This window comes from Lissotriton vulgaris, chromosome 4_1, assembly GCF_964263255.1.
Source record: "Lissotriton vulgaris chromosome 4_1, aLisVul1.2, whole genome shotgun sequence".
NCBI lineage: Eukaryota > Metazoa > Chordata > Amphibia > Caudata > Salamandridae > Lissotriton > Lissotriton vulgaris.
This window is the reverse complement of record NC_141691.1, coordinates 743,543,170-743,555,599: the sequence shown is the minus strand read 5'-3', so window position 1 is coordinate 743,555,599 and position 12,430 is coordinate 743,543,170.

Genomic DNA, 12,430 nt, shown 5'->3' with positions numbered 1-12,430 from the left:
TAGTTTTCTAACGTTGGAATTTTTGAACTATGTGATAATAGAGGTAACATAGGATAAGGTACTGCCCAGAGGGATCAGGGGAGAGGTTCACGTCATGAAAGCCAGGGACAACATTAGAGGAGATGCATAAGGGAAAAATTGCTTTGAAGGCACTGGCACTTACACATAGGAGTAGCATTGTTTATGCTTAATAGCAGGAAATCGTTGATTTGGGGAGGACGGGGAGCACAGATGTTTAAATAACATGATGAAAGATATTGGGTAAAACGAGCTTCTAAAATGATGTGTTTTTAATTTTAGATAATCAAACCCCTGACAAAGGGTCGAAGAATGACCCGAAATGCATTGGGTAAATGAAACTGATGATTGTGGATCAAATTTACGCACGCCCTCGGGGTGCAGGATAAAGCTATGACAAGCAATGCTGTACCTTTTAGAATTGTGGTGAAGTCGTAAACGCCTCTCTTGTGATTTGCGCAGAAAGCAGAAAGGAATGATTCATTTTTGATTACGTTGATAAAATAAACGAACTTGGAAGAAAAATACATCTGTTCATTGGCATTTGTGTAATGCTAGTAAAACATAGATGTGCGTCCGGTGAGGGGCGGTATGCCGCTCCTATACAGAGCATTTCAAGTAAACAGTGTGGTTTTGAGCTGTCCACGCATTCCGGGGAGCACGCAAATGGAAGTTGATACGGAGGAATAAATGAGAAAAACATGCAAAGGAAAGGTGTGCACCATGTCATTCATACAGTGTAATCCAAAAAACACCATAGCAAAAAAAAGGGCTGGTTTAACAAGGATTGCTCTAGAGCGCATTCATACCTAATAGCAGTTTTGCATGAAATCCCAAGATCCGTGGTCCACGTTAGAGAGGCGCATAAGCTTTACAGAACTGCATTAGACACCAGGAGGAAGGAATTAAAAAGAGACTTATGGGAAAACTTACACTTAGCTTGCCAGAAAAACGACAACATTGCCTTTTGGAAGGCAGTAAATGCCCCTTTTTTTAAAAATAGTAACAATGACGCAATAGATATTGCAGTGCCGGGGGAGGTGTGGGTTGAACACTTTACGCACCTGTACAATAACCCCAATCAAAGTGGACGCATAGCCCCAAATTCAACTAAGGAGCTCCCGGCTCAGTTCCCGCTGGGAATCATCTTTGATTATAGGGAAGTTACAAAGGCCATAACTGATAGTGCGTCAGGCAAGGCACCCGGACCCGATGGGGTCCCCCTTGATATATATAAAAGCAGGATAAAACTCTGGGCTCCCCTTTTAACAAACGTTCTGAATAGCATCAATACCGTGGGTTTTATACCCACATGGCCTGAGGCAATCATGGTCCCAATTTTCAAAAAGGGCAATAGAAATGATCCTGCCTGCTACCGTCCAATTCCACTTCTGGACGCATTGATGAAGGTAGCAGGCAGGATAATTCTAAATAGGCTTCAAGTCTGGTCGGAAGAGAACAACACCATAATCCCCCTTCAATATGGCTTCCGTCAAGGGAAGGGTACTATAGAGCAGAGTTTAAATCTGGCCCTGCTCGTTGCCAAATACACAGAGGCAAAACATGAAAGCCTATACATAACATTCGTTGATTTGACCTCTGCCTTCGATTGGTAAGACCACACTAAGCTCTGGGACACACTGAAATGCTTAGGCATAGACAACAGAATCATCGTTTTTATTAGGGAACTATATAGAAATGCAGGGGCTAGAGTGAGATATGGCAGAGAAGGCCAATGTTCAGATAAGTTCCCCATCAACAGAGGTTTGCAGCAAGGGTGCATTCTCGCACCCTTCCTTTTCATATTGTACATAAACACAGTGGTGGAACACATGAGAAAGTTTCAGTTTGACTATCCCACAGTGGGAGTGACCTCCTTACCCATCCTCTTATATGCGGACGATGCCGCCATACTATCACGGACCCCAATCGGCATGCAGAGGGCGGTGGTGGAATTTTCAAATTATATGGACTCTCGTGGGTTAACTATTAACGTAACAAAGACCTACTCCATGAGATCTGGTCCCTTAAGAAAAATCCCTAAGTCAATCTTCTTACACCAGAAAAAGATCCTTAACACCCCTACTTTTTGCTATCTAGGAATAAACTTCGACAACAAAGGAAACTGGACGAAGGCGGTCCATGCCAGAAACTTGGCCTTCAGCAGAGCAACCGGACCCTTAATTAATTTTTCGAGGAAACTCGCGGTCGCCCTGCCAAAGAACTCTTACAAATTTATAAGGCCAGATGTCTCTCAACTGGCACACATGGTGCGGGAATTTGGGGCTTCACAAACACTAAGCAGATACAACTGACTGAAAATAACTTTTTACGATATCTGCTTGCTACCCCAAAATCATTATCTATCTTTTTTACACACAATGAATTGGGACTTCCCTTTGTAGAGGACACGATCAAAGCTAGCCCCCTCCTTTTGTGGCATAAAATCTGGACTACCCCGGAAACTTCATTAAACAGGGATATCGTTTTGGACTGCTTAAACCTAGAGGGGGCACGAAATGTCAAATGGCTGAACTATGTGAGACAAATGTATATAAATATTGGCCATGAGGAATACTTTAATGACCCTCTGTCCCTGGAAGCCATTTCTAAGCGTTCTTTGAAAAAGTCCATAATGGATCACCTGGCCACCCAAAGGTGGTCGAGTGAGAAAGGAAAATACACCAACAATTCAATAGGCGCACCCATTCAACCATTAGGAATGAAATTATATCTAATTATGGAGAGCAGTACGTATTCAAGAATGCTATTGACAAGGTTTCGAGCCGGCACATTCTTCCGCTTGATAACATTTCCCAAATGCAATGACTGGCGCAAACCGCTGGAAGAATGTCCCTGTGACGGAGTTTCGAAGCAATCAAACATCCATTCTACCCTGTTCTGTCTTTTTTACCTGGCCCCTAGGAAACAGTTTCTAAAACCTATAATCACTAAATGGGGCATCAGAGGATGCCACGATGCCTATCACAAACTCAAGCAACTAGAGACTGCCTTCGAGATAAAGGCTGTGGCATCCTATCGGAAGACCATCATAGCCCTTAGAAAGTTGATGTAATGCCCCCCGAATTTCTTATTAACTGCATTCTCACTTCTCAAATGAACTGGTGAAAGGACACATATGATATTTTAACCATTGTATTAATGAATTTAAAAAAAGGTTTTTAATAATGTTTTTAATTGAAATGTAATTTTTTGTGCTTTTATGATCCTGTTCTCAAAATCGAATAAAGTTATTTTGAATTGAATTGAATTGACAAACTGGGTACCACCATGCTTTAGCAGATAACTGCTTAGAATCTTACCAATTTTAAGTGCTTTGCTGAAAGGCAATTGCTAATACTAGGTCCAATATTTTAACATTAAAGAGAGCATTTATCAATACATCATATTGGCTTTCTGGAAATGCCTAATGAATAGAATAAGGTATATTTCAATGAAAGATAGAGTTAATCTGGGGACAAACATTTGACCAAAAAGCAGAACAGAGGGACAAGTGAATAGTAAATGTTTCAAGTCAGTTCGTTGGAACACGTCCAACAGGTATCTGGAATATCCGGGGTAATCTTATGTAGGAAATCTGTTGTCATAAAAAGTCCAATACATATGCAAAAAAGTGTTTGCGTTATGTTGGCTGCATAGGATGATTTCCTAATTTTAATCCAAATCAGTTTATTAGTAGATATGGGTAAAGTGATGGGGAGATCCTTCTCCCATGCTAAGTCTGTACTATGCTTGGATCTATGGATGGAAATATTTAATAAATGTGCATAGATAATGGAAGCCTTAGGATGTGTATGTAAAAGACAAGCTAGAGGCATAGGTGATGATACAGTAGGTGAAGAGATGGATTTAAAATTAGTATATGCTTTAAAAATGGTGGTAAGTAAAATTCTAAATCGGTTTTGAAAGGTGGAGGACAGACCAAAGAGTGTCTGGGCGTGGGGGAAATATATTAGAGAATTATGCTGAGATAATTGGTTAACCCAGATTAGCCCTTTAATTCTCCAAGCATGCCAGTATAAAGATCTATTCTTCACTTGAATATATTCACCTCTTATATATTATTATACCAAATAGTAGAGTTAAAGAAAGAGCGCGAGTCTGTGGGTGAGTGTGAACTAACGTAGGTTAATCATTTACAAGTGTTTTTCAATATAGGAGTGGACAACTTTTAAGGTTTTTGCGTGTTTGCATTGTGTTGGCTGCATAGGATGATTTCCTAATTTTAATCCAAATCAGTTTATTAGTAGATATGGGCAAAGTGATGGGGAGATCCTTCTCCCATGCTAAGTCTGTACTATGCTTGGATCTATTGATGGAAATATTTAATAAATGTGCATATTTGTACTATTTGTACTGTGTGATCTATTGATTTACATGTCTGACTATGTTCCCTCATGTACCCCTCTATGTAAAGCGCTCTGATATCTGCGAAGATCTTGTTCGCGCTATATAAAACTTTTAAAATAAATAAATAAATAAATAAATAGATAATGGAAGCCTTAGGATGTGTATGTAAAAGACAAGATAGAGGCATAGGTGATGATACAGTAGGTGAAGAGATGGATTTAAAATTAGTATATGCTTTAAAAATGGTGGTAAGTAAAATTATAAATCGGTTTTGAAAGGTGGAGGACAGACCAATGCTAAATCCTTTGTGCCCTAAACTTCTTTTCTCCATCATTTCCGCCTCAACTCAGCGCTTGGACGCCCACGGGCAGCAATCGCGCTCAACAAATATATTTTCATTTCATTCATTTTTCACCAAAGAGTGCCTGGGCGTGGGGGAAATATATAAGAGAATTATGCTGAAATAATTGGTTAACCCAGATTATCCCTTTAATCCTCCAAGCATGCCAGTATAAAGATCTATTCTTCACTTGAATATATTGATTATACCAAATAGTAGAGTTAAAGAAAGAGCGCGAGTCTGTGGGTGAGTGTGAAGTAACGTAGGTTAATAATTTACAAGTGTTTTTCAATATTGGAGTGGAAAAATTTTAAGGTTTTTGCGTGAAAGTTAAAAATTCTTGGAATGATAAAGGGAATACAAATGCATGTTCTAAATCAACCCACAAAGGAGTATAGGATAAAGAAGGCTCAATCCAGTGTGACTATTGTCTTAATAAAAAGGTTTGTGATATTTGGAGAAATCTGGAAAGTAGACTCCACCTTCAGCTTTGGGACGCTTTAAATTGAGCAAAGACATACAAGATTTTCTTTTGTTCCAAAGAAAGTAAGATGATATTGAGTAAATTTTTTGTCAGACTTAAGGGAAATATTTAAAGGAATGTTAGAAATGGTAAAAAAAGATAATGGTAACCGGCATCATCTTTATAGTGTTAAGCCGACCCCTGAAGACAAAATTAGAGAATTCCATCTGCTGGTGAAGGAAGTTAGTTTATGGATACAGGTATCAATATTAATAGAAATTGAAGAGGTGAAGGACTGGGTGAAATGGAGACAAGATATTTAAGTTGTTTAGGTTGCCATTTAAAATTAGATAAGGAGAAATCATGCGTAAAGGTGAATTTGTGGCTACATTTTGCATTTGTTGGTGTTTAATTATTTCCGGAAACAGAAGCAAAAGAGGCAACTCTTGAGGTAAAGGCAGGAAGAGAGTGAGGTTGGGACATACATTATAATATATCATCAGCATACACAGCTAATTTAACTTGTTGTGTCTTGTAGGTGAAGCCATGTATATCTGCATTTTGTGGGCTCTTAGACAAGAAAGGCTCTGGTGCTAAGTTAAAAAGAAACAGGGATATGAGACAACACTGACAAACTCCTCTTTAAAGAGTGAAATAAGAGGAAGGCATCCCATTAACACAAATGGCTGCCCGAGGAGAAGTATATAAAAGGGAAATTAAAGTTGTACATTTTGAGCCATAACCAAACAAGGCAAGAGTATGAAACATGAAAGACCAATTTACACGATCAAAAGCCTTCTCTGCCTCTAAAGCAATAGCCGCAATGGATTCAGACACATTTGTTGATTTGGAAATATCGAAGAATAGGAGAGTGTTATCTGAAAGATATCTTCCTTTAGCAAAGGCCGATTGCTCCTTTCCTAAACGATTGGGGAGAAGCAGTTCTAGGCTAATGCTTTAGAAAACATCTTGTAATCTAAGTTAAAAAGAGAGATGGACCTATGACTTTTGCAATATAGTGTTTGTTTCCCTTCTTTTGGGATGTGGCATCTGAGATTGTCCAAAAAGTAGCTGGAGGAGACGGATGAGTTAGTAAAGGATTGGATAAGAGTCTCAATTTGGACGGAGTAGTTTGGAAAAGTGTATGCAAAATTCAGCTGTAAGGCCATCTGGTCCTGGAGACTTGTCATTTTTGAGGAAGAGCATTGCAATGTAAAGCTCGTTTTGTGGAATATCTTTTTCTAGAGATGAAAAATCTATTTGGGAGGAGTCTGGTTTTTGAATAGAGGACAAGTGCCATAAAATGTTGTGGTCTGAGGGGAGAAATTCCAGTGTGAAGAGATTAGTGTAAAATTTCTGATTTTGAGCTAGAATATCAGGGTCCCTATATTGATTTAAGCCATTATCATCGATAATTGATTCAATGAGTAGTTTATTCTGTTTATTTTTAATGTAATTTGCCAAACCCTTTCCAGATTTGTTTTAGCCCCATAATACTTAGCAATAGATTTAAGTAGATAAGATGTTTTGGTAGAGACCTTGTTGAACTCAAGCTTGTCATTAATTAGTTGTTGTAGTAATTGTTGTTAAATGGGAGGTGTAATAAGAAGGTTCAAGGCATTTAATTTATTCAAGAATTTGATTAGACGGTGCTGGAGAAAGCCTTCTTTTCTTAGAAACAAAACTGATAATTAAATCTCTGGCTGAAGCTTTGAACGAGTCCCAAATAACGTGAAAAAGGGTTTCCTCTGTTTGGTTAAAGAGAAAAAATCTTGGAAAAAGGTAGTGAAGGAGGAGGTAAAAGTCTTGTCCAACAGTTAGGATTTATTAAATCACCCTTTTTTAGGAGAGATGGATTTGGGTAAGATATCTAGATGTATTTAAACGGGAGCAGGGGCGTTAGATTAAAATGTAACCAATATCAGCTTAATGTAAAGTTTGAGTAAGAAGATGTGACATGAAAAAATAATCAATTCGGGATTGTGTACAGTTTACTGGACAGAAATAAATGTACTCTAGTAAAGTGGGACTGCATAGTCGCCCTGAGTCTGTTAGACGTCATTGATGTAAAGCGTGTAGAAATGCTATTTGCGATTTATTCGGAATGTAATGAGATAAAGAGTGACTGTCAATAAATTGGCCAATGGTTAAGCTGCAGCCCCCCCTGAGAGAACCTGGGTCTCATCTAGATATTGCAAGAGATACTGGAAAATCACGGACCAAAATTGACAATCGGGAGCATTAGGACCATAAACATTAAAGGAGAACAATCGGATCTTATCAATTCATAATTTAAGGAACAACCACATTCCCTCATCATCTTTTTCCTGAGACATCAGCTGAACCTTTAAAGACTTCTTTCATAAAATTGTAACTCGTTGCTTTTTACCAATTCCAGACAAGAAGAAAACTTCACCCACCCACTCTTTTCACAATTTAATAGACTCTTTTTCAGAAAGGTGGGATTCTTGCAAGACGCTTATCTAAGCATTAAGCTTTAATAATGGGTTAAAACTCATTGTCATTTAATAGAAGATTTCAAACTTCTGACATTCCACAAGACCATTGTCAAAACCATTGAGGTAAAGCAAAACGGAAAGTGCAATCAGACATGAAAATAAGAAAGATAAACACAAACCGTACGCATAATGAGGAAATTTTGCCCATGAGAGAGAAGAAAAACAGAGAGAGACGTCCAAAATAATAAGAGGAAAGGAGAAAAGAGATAAGGGGAGCAAAGTGAAGAGAAAACAAAGAAAGGAGAAGGGAGTAAAGTTAGTGCTAAAGAAGAGGAAAAAAACAAACAGAAAGTAAAAAGGGAAAAGTACCTAATAATTCTTTGATGAGGGTGAGGGAGGAGACCACATGGAGAAGACAGCACATTCGATCCAAAGAGGGAGACATGGTGCAGGAATGGTGGCACGAAAACAATCTCCTGTAATAGAATAAGAATAATTGAAAAAATAACTTGAAATAAGAAGATACCATAATGGCTCACAACATCGCAACAAACTATAAATGAAGAGAAGAGGAATTATAAGAACAAAGTAGTACAATAGCATCTCAACATTTGGCAAAACAAGTCATGTGAAATTGCCAACAACATATTAACGCAGTGCATTGACTGATGTTGCAACATCCATAGTCTCTGCTGTACAAGCTGCTAGAAAAGCCTGTAACATGATGGATCATCGTATGACATTGTCTTGTTGTTATACTTGACTTTAAAGAAACGTGGGTGAAATAGCCCAAAATGAGTTCCAATAGAATGATGTGCAGGTCCCATGTTTAAAACAGTCTTTTTGACAATCTACTGTACTTTTAGAGTAGTCTTGAGAAAAGTATATATTGTGACCTGACCAAGAAATGCATTTGATATGTTTAGCAGCAGAGATGACCTGCTTTAATTCAGTAAATTCCAAAAAGTACAAGATGACATAATCTAGGCTTTTTGGAAGTTGTAGGAACTGAATAGAGGTGACCTAGCCTATGTGCTCATTGAATATTAAATGGTGGCCCGCAGGTAAATTAAATTAATTGAGGTAAAAATGTTTTGAAAAAAGATATAGAATTTGTTCCTTCTGAACCCTCAGGAAGACTGTAAATTTGAAGTCGGATCCTTCTGTTGTGATTTTCAAGACCTTCTACCTGTTTCTGTAGAGAAGCAACCTACATTTGAAGGATATTCACTGTGACAGAAGTTGCAGTGACATTTTTGATTTGATGCTCCGCACTGGACAAATGTTCCTCTGATTTATCTAGTGACCATCTGTTGCTAAGAGTCTGTAACTTGGCATTAGTCTTCTCCATAAACGGGCACAGAGCCATAATCTCTTCCAATAGAAGATCTAATTTGATCACAGGGAGAATCTTTGTAGGGGTCAGTGGGTCTTACTTGAGCCTCTTAATTGATGCTTTACCTTCATTAGGTTACACAGACATAACAGCTGAAGCAGAGGGAGAGGTGGATGTAGAGGGTTTATATGAGGAAATTTAATTTATCACGATGTGGGTCATTAGTGCAGGAGAGCATTTGAAAGGTCTACCTGAAGACAATCTGAGGGGCTTTTTAAGAACAATTAATCAGCCCATAAGCTGAGTATACTGCTGGCATAAGCTCAAAAATAAGTTGATGCAGATATTTAGCATTGAGAAGATGTACCTGGCTACACATGTTAACCAAAGCATCCTAAATTAGAAGGCATAAAACAGGACGAGCTATCCACAAAACCTCAAATGCTAGCCTGAAATTTTCACACCTTTAAAAATGAATCTCCATTTACTTACAGAAAGTCACCATTTGTTTCTAAACAGGGAGATTTAAGATTTAATATAGGACACAAGGAAAAAAGCTCCTCATGCAATCAAGATGGAGGCCACATCTGAATGGTAAACATCGTTTACCACAAAAAAAATTCCTGCAGGGAATTACAACGCGGTTGTTACAACGACCCCGTTGTAACCATGCATACCATTACTCTGCAAGTCGGAACAATGACTTGCGGAGGAGGCTCAAGGTGTTGAATTTACAATCCAACACCTTCCTTACTGTTGCACATACTGGAGTTGGAATAGTAAATTATACTATTCCAACATCCAGCGCCCCCACTCCGCAAGTCATTGTTATGACTTGATGGGTAATGGTATGTGTTGTTACAACACAGTCGTTGTAACAACCACGTTGTAATTCCCTGCAGGGAAAAAGAATGCGTTAAAAAGATAAATATTCCTTCTGAAGTAATGAAGCGCGCCACCTATAATTCAAGAGCCGCATCCTTTGAGTGCTAAGACTGATAAGTGCAGTTGTCGCTATACATTACCAGCACATAGTGAGCCTTGACAATGCTAAAGAAGCCGGAAAGCAACTCCGCCGTTTCCAGCGATGCTCTCCAGAGCCATATGAAGATGCCGCCACCTTGGCTACACATCAAGCCTTGAGGTGCCTGCCACGGGCTGCAGGGATGAACTGCACCTCTTCTTTTTACATTGAGAGCATGCATTCCGGTCAGAATGCATGCTCCCATTGTAAAGAATAGGAGTGTGACCAAACACTATTCGGTCGCATCCTAATTGTTGGGTTGGGACTGCCGATAGGAGGTTGGTCGTCCCAGGACCGAATCGATGTCGGACGGACTCAGGTCCGCCCGACATCGAAATCAGGCCCTAAGTTGAAAATTGAAGAGAAAGTAATACCCCACTGAGCTGACACTACAGAGGTGTGGGAGCACATTGGACGTCAGACAGCAGAAGATGATTGGAGAGAGGATGCACTGATCGGGTGCTGGTCAGGCCCTACAGCGCTACTGCAATATTAAGGTGGTGAGGACTCTGTAGGAAGGGAAAAAGGAAGAAGACACCAGAGCTACTTGCTTGCAGCTCTGACCCGTCAACAGTTGACAGCCAGCAATCGGAATCTAGCAGCTAGAGGCATAGCCACTGTAACAGAGCAGGGGCACCCAGACTTGAGCTGTGCTGTGCCGCACTGAGCTGAGTCCACTATCATTTGCAAATGAGGCAGCCTGCCTCTTGAGTTTCTGGCTTGGACACCTAGGCTTCACAGTATTCAGGTGGGAGATAGAAGAAGATAAATAATAAAGATGACGGCCCCATCTGTCATGCACTACGGCGCTCGTGTGCTTATGACGGCTGGGGGCCGTCATAAACCCGCCCACTCTCGATTTTGCTGCACAGGCGCAGAATCGCGGCAGTATGCAAGGGGTTAAACCTACAAAAGCCTATTCTTACACAGGTTCACAGTGAAACTGGCTGTTTCTCCTGGGGGGGGGGGGGGCGGTTGGCTCTGATGTAAAGTCCCTAAGGTCCGACTCCATCTTGGCTAATGGAGGTCACCATCTTTTCATTCTCGAGCAATGAAAGTTACCATTTATCCCAATTTATGCAGAACCATTGTCATGTCTGCCAGTAAACGCAGCTGTCACCTGACTGTATCTCTCTAAGAACTGTGAAAGATTCAAGCCATTTGATGACACAGATACAACCATCAATGCAACATTTTTCAGGGTCAAATGTCTACTTTCCACCATGTCAAGGTTTATTAAGAACACATAAAGACATATAACCAAAATAGTGTAGTCTAAATTGACTTTCCTTTACCTTATAGGCTCCGAAGGAAACATCTGAGACACCTACCTTGATGCACATAATCTATGTTAGACATTCTTAAACGTATGTCAAAAATTACAATTTCTGATATGATTTAGGGCAGATGTATTACCATTCCATTTTGCGAGTAGCAAATTGCAATTTTTTGTGACTCGCAATTTGTGACTTTCAAAACAGAAGTACCAATATGTCTCAGATATATTTAGAGATTCCCAATGGGGTTACAAATTACCTTTTTGTCAATATTCCTGTGGCAGGTCGCAATTTGTGACCCATTGGGAATGGCCAGCAATCACATCTATGGTGGACTGCTGGGGTCAGCAGACCATCATGTCAGTGACTGCCTTTTTGAATAAAGCAGATTTAAAAAAAATTCAGCCCGTTTTCATTAAATGAAAGCAGGACGCATTCAAAAAAAGAAAAATGAAACGTTTCTATTTATTTTTTTAAGAGCAGACATTGGTCTGTGGGACCACTGCCTGCTCGTAAAAAATATTTTTGCTGCCCAACACAAAGGAGAAAGTGTCCCCTGAGGTTCCCTTCCCTTTTGCGACTGGCTTAAAACCTACTTGAAGTAGGTGGTAACTGCATTGTTTTGCGACTGTATTCGCTGTTGCAAAACAGTCGTACATATCAATGCGACTCGCTATTAGGAACAGATGACCTTGGCACGCCCCTTCCTAATAGCAACTCGCAAGCCCTATTTTGCAAGTCGGTAATAGGTTACAGACTTGTAAAATAGGGTTTGTCCATACCACAAGCCTTTTTAGCTGTCATAAATGGGCCGATGTTCTATTTGCGACTGCTAAAAAGAGTTGTACATCTGGCCTCAAGCATATAAGGATAAAAACTTGACTACTTATCAGGAGAGGTCATTTGCCAAGATGATTGCCCAAGATTTTGCCAGAGACAGTCTCACCTACTTGCAGCACACTTCTCAGATACTACATTTCGCCTGAAGCAGATGAAATGACACCTAGAGGAAGACCAGCAGCAGGTGTTTGCCCTTTGCAGGGAGCACTGTCTTCATGCCTCCGCTGATAAAGACAGCCTTTGCTGTCAACAAGGAATTCAGTGTGTCTCTTCTCCCTAAGAAACTCTAGACTGCAAGTTGC